Raw genomic sequence first — 5,535 nt, 5'->3', positions numbered from 1 at the left:
TTCTTCATCAATCCTTTTGGCCTCTTCTTCATCACAACCCTTGGATGCCACGACATTTACCATTTTTGTAGGTGCACCCATCACATGCTTCGTTAAGAGCTCTAATTGCATCATCATTTTTCCACATTTTCCTTCATTTGTTCATCTCTCTTCCTCTGCTCTTTATCAAAATAGAAGGTAGTAGGGAACAATTTAGATACCTCGACGTCTCAGGTATGCCAACCCTCATTTTTATTTATGACTTTCTCAAGCATGTTTGTAACCACATTATATGAAAACTTCACAAGTGAACCACCGACCACATTATCCACCATGGTTTTGTTTAGTTGATCCAAAGCCCGATAGAAGCTTTGGAGAAGCATCTTCTTTAGGATCTCGTGGTTGGGACATTGCATAAGATTTACATTAAATCTCTCCCACACCTCAAATAGAGGTTCTCCATTCAATTAAAGAAAATTGGTGATTTTGTCACGCAATTGAAACATCTTGATTGGTGGAAAGTTCGGTCTAAGATAGCAATGGTATGTTCATCCTATAATGTGATTAACCCAATAGGAAGAGATCATAACCACAATACCTCATCCCATATTAGAGAAAATTGAAAGAGGCGCAACCATATAGACTCTTTTGAGATATGAGCAATGCCTAAGAGGGAACCAACTTCCATAAAATTCATCAAGTGCAAGTTGGGGTCTCTATGAGCTTTCCCCCCAAAGAAACCTTTCATTTGAAGAATGTGCAACATAATACTCGGGATGTGGAATAACTCATTCCTTTGATTAGATGGGATACAAATAGTAATCATACGTACAACATCATGGAGTTGCTCCTCGCCATCAAGGGTCCTAGTATTACTTTCATGGTCACTTATAGGGTCGTGGACAACATTGAAATCACCTAAAAATCAAAAACAACAACCAAAATATATAACAACCGCCATGGGTAAATCCAAAGCTATTATCAATACTACACAAACAAAAACTAAGGTTCACCCCTCGACAACAATGCTATTTTGATAACACTCAATTCACTCTATTATTTATGGACAAGGCAATTGTTGTCAAGTATATTAACCATACATGAGCTAGGGTCGAATCCTTGAGGAGTGGAATTAGTCTTAAAATTCTATGGGTGTTAATAGCTACTAAAGAAATACCCGTAATGCAAACAAAATGAAATACATAATTAAAATTTGGGGGGAATGGTTTGGAATAGTTTTTTTTATCAAGATCTACTCAAACTACCAATTAAAGGGAACAAATGTGGATAAGATTTCAATATGAGACAAGTCTTGGGATTATGTCTTTCTAAGGGCAAATAATGCATGGGTTCATGACAATCAAATGCAAATTCTAGTTAACGACTACAAGGGCAAGCTAGATTAGGGGGTTTTGAACCTAGTTTTTCAACCAAACACCAAGTTTATCACTCATGGACCCTTTTGGATACCTCATGGATATGTTAAGAAAATCCACCCAATCCCTCAATTAGGAATTCCTATTTCAAGGAAGATGCCGAAGATCTAGCGAATTCTCATTCCATCCTTATTTCTAAGATAATGAAAAGGGACTAAGCTACATATAACTATTGTTCACTAACACCTTGTCACCCATATCCCTCATTCAAGTATGATATAGGATCCAAAAGTATACTCATATCCTTCTTTCAAGGATGATATAAGATTTTTGGAATTTGGAGTTTTCACCCACAAATTCCAACTAAATCATGCAAGCATTAGTGAAACCCATCATCAATAACCAAGAATCTACACTAATAAATCAGAACCTACACATATTTGAACCCTATTTCAACATAGTTCCAAGATAAATGTGTAGCTACTCATGAAGTTAGGGAGCATAATTATACCAAAATGATCATTCAATGCTTCAATTGAAGATGCAAACAAGAGTATTCCTCAATATCCAACTTCAATTACAACCAAAACTACTTGAGAAGTTAGCCACAATAAGTTTCCAAATTTGGTAGGGTTTCAAATTTCTCCAAGTTCAATTCTAGTTGGGAAGATGCCCAAAAATGAAAGGGTTTTTGTTCTATATGGGATTTGGGGCCAGTTTTATAAAATTACAAATCTTCCCCTTCGCATAAACCCACATTGCCACGATCGCCCTAGCTTGATAGCGATCGCGACTCAATAGCAAATACCCAATCCACAGTAATATCCATAAAGCCTCTATTAATCCAAAAAATAATATAAGTCGGGACATGCCCCTAATAATAGCCAAAAGGAGTCAAAAAAGAAAATAATTTATGTCAAGTTAAACCAAGAAATAACGGGGCTTCTAGAAGAAGGAGGCTCACCACTTCAAGATGACACGCGAACAACCCTAAGATCACCTATTACTGCACAGGAAAAGTAAAAGTACCTCCGAACCCTGCATCATGTAGGGATACAACATTTGAGAATGGTTAGTGGGATGAGCACTATCATGTAAATTGTGGAGAGGATAAAATAATGCCATGTCAAAATACAATTCAAAGCCATACTGAAATAGGGAACAAGGTTTAGCATGAATTAAAATGTTATCCTAGACTATGTAGCTCAACCATAATAAACCAGCACCTACGGGCTATATTGGTTCAGCACCCCTACTGAAAGGGCCCTAGTGCGTGTTAGCCGTAAGAACCATAGGTATCAAGGAATCCAGAGCATGCCCCGACCCCACGTTAATCCTAGATACAAATATATCAATGGTGTGAACGATGGACAAGGTCATCCAGACCAACCCTTACATCAGCAAACATGAGTTTCCAATATAAGTCATTCGACACCGACACCTTCACGGCTTAGCTACATAACCTTCATTAAGCCCAATTAAAACAATTTTCATATAACCCATTTATAAACCAAGGAATTATACATTAAGGCACACCATAGGTATCGTCATACCATTTTGGATGCAAGCTCACAATTATGCCCTTCCAATTCCATTAACTTGGGGGAATACCTCAACCCACTTTGTTCATTAAATCAAGTTGAAGGAATACCTCGACCTCCTAGCTTCCAATATAAAATCAAAGCAGAGCCAACAAGGACTTCAAAATCCATGTTTATCCTTTTAACCATTTATGCAATGCAATAGCTTAGGCGAGGAAGTCAAACCATATGACAAATCATATTTCAAAGTTTCTACCAAAATCATCAAATTGGGGGAATGCCATGACCCCAATTCCAATCCACCATGCCCATGCACCCAATTAGTTCAAAACCATCAATTTAAAGCATGAATAATCCATACAAACCATGGAAAAACAATTCAACCCTATAATATCCAAAAACCCTCAACCTAATTGTAAAACCAATAATTAAATTCATATATGTAGCAATTAAACACTTACTTTTAACAAAATAAGTTTAGGGAAGAGATACATGCCTTAGACACACCTGAATTTGCAAGCAACTTAGAACTTGGAATCCATAAAATAACATATGGTGAAACCCTTATGCTTTTCTTGGGTTTTTGTGTTTGAGAGTGAAATAATAGCTTTTGTTCCTTGAAAACTAAAGGAAATAGGCTCATATTATGTTTTCGTACATAGGTGACTAGATCTCATTTCCCCTCATCCTATCAGAAATAAAAAAAGACAACACCACTTTTATATAGCGTCATGGAATATCCGTATCGTGCAGGCTAACCTCCGTACCAGATGCTTATCGTGAAGATTATCCTCTCTGACACGACATTATTATGGAGGCACACTACCTCTGTGCCACATTAAAATCAAGGAGGCTAACTCTGTGGTATGCAAAAAATACAAAGGCTTACTACCTTGGAATTCCAAAATGACCCCAAAGCTCCCCAAAAAAATCCAAGACTCACCTAGATTACCTTTGTAACACCCCTAAGCATATCTCAAGTGAAAAATCAGTATTTTAAACATAGAAAGGTCAAAAATAAAATGGACGAAATTGTAAGGGTGTTACACAATATCAAAACCACTATCCGACGATGAAATAGCCATAAGCGAAGGACGGATCCTAAACTGGTCAATCTAAAAAATGGGCTACATAGAGACTGATATCCAATGCAAAAACATTCACAACCCAGGAGGCAAGTCAAACTCGAGAACGAGCAATATAACTCAGTTGCCAACTCTAGAATCTTAATAGAACCACAGAAGGTCAACTTACCTTTAATACCATAGTCCATTTCTTGAATCACTCTACCATAGACAATAAAAGAGGAAGACAATCAACCTCACCTCGCTATAGAAAAGAAATTATCAAATTGGGCTATAGCTACCCGGGCGAATGAATAAGAACCGCATAAAAAGAGGAAATTTCTAACTAAATAACACTAGTTTAAATATCTACCCAACGAGGATCAATAAAATCAAGCAATGATAGTAATAACAACAACAATATCAACATCAATATAATGAATAGGCGGTACCAAAATAAACATCAATAGCAAGTACCACTCAAGGGCCATAATATGGCCAATATGCCAAGGTAAATGGGACTCGAACCTAAATGCTACACCCATAAAAATAAATTATCAATGCAGAACTACTCCATCCACTACTAAAAGAAATAAACCATAGGGATAGTCATATAATCATGAATTCAAAAACAAGGCACACAATAACCAATATGAACTCATCAATGGGTATGAAGACCCCAATATACATAATGAAAAAGGTAAATGTGGAGAAATAAAAACACATCAATCATGGTGAAATCCACAACCATATGCCTGACGGATCTAAAGGAGAATAAATCTGAATGGGTCCAAACTAGGACTGACCAATAAAATCATTAACCGAGGCTCCAAGCATACTATCTCTAACTGATGGTGCCATAACATCATGAGGCTGATTTGAATGAGCTGGATGACTAGAAATCCCATATCAAGGACACTCTCTAAACCAGTCAGAAATCTTTCTATAGTCATAGCAAACTTCTGAACCCCTAACCTAGCGAGAAATATGAACTGAACAAAAATAGCTGGCCAAATAACGCAAAGATCACGCTCTACTACCATGATCATCCTTCCCGCATTCATAGACTATCTTATGAACTCTAGGTTGGCTAGGAATACATGCTAACTCCATCTGAACAACCAACTTGCATCTGGGGTACTCTCTGGACCGATGCCCTATCTCACTATAACCAAAACAAGATCTTAGATTACTTCGAGGTAATACAAACTCTAATCTAAAATAATCACCAAAAATAGTCTGAGAGCCACCCATAATCTGAAACACTACCTGCATAGGGTCAATAGGCTACTGGTGAAGCTGACCTCTACCAAAAGGATCCTCATTCCCAGATGAAATACCAATATCATTATACTAATGGCATGGTCTCTTAACACCACCTTCATAAGTTTCAATGCATGCTTTCTCTATGGACCTTGCATAATCAATAATCTAAGAGAAGGAAGACCCAACTGCTATCAGGTACTCCAATGCCAAGTAGAGTGGCAACGCTAAACCTCTAATAAAACCATACACCTTGTTCATCTCAGAATAATATAGCAAGGGAAAATGACTGGTCTATTCTAGAAACCCAAT

At 37.2% G+C, this 5,535-nt stretch overlaps 1 non-coding gene across 1 annotated transcript; it reads left to right on the top strand.

The window, feature by feature from the left end:
- Window positions 1-372: 372 nt before the first annotated feature.
- LOC124890954 lies at window positions 373-478 on the top strand. The gene has a single exon (XR_007049463.1). It is a non-coding gene; the product is annotated as a small nucleolar RNA R71 (small nucleolar RNA).
- Window positions 479-5,535: the final 5,057 nt, after the last annotated feature.

This window comes from Capsicum annuum, unplaced genomic scaffold, assembly GCF_002878395.1.
Source record: "Capsicum annuum cultivar UCD-10X-F1 unplaced genomic scaffold, UCD10Xv1.1 ctg2772, whole genome shotgun sequence".
NCBI classification, from domain to species: domain Eukaryota; kingdom Viridiplantae; phylum Streptophyta; class Magnoliopsida; order Solanales; family Solanaceae; genus Capsicum; species Capsicum annuum.
Note: the sequence above shows the minus strand (reverse complement) of the source record. Positions and strands in the feature narration are given on the sequence as shown.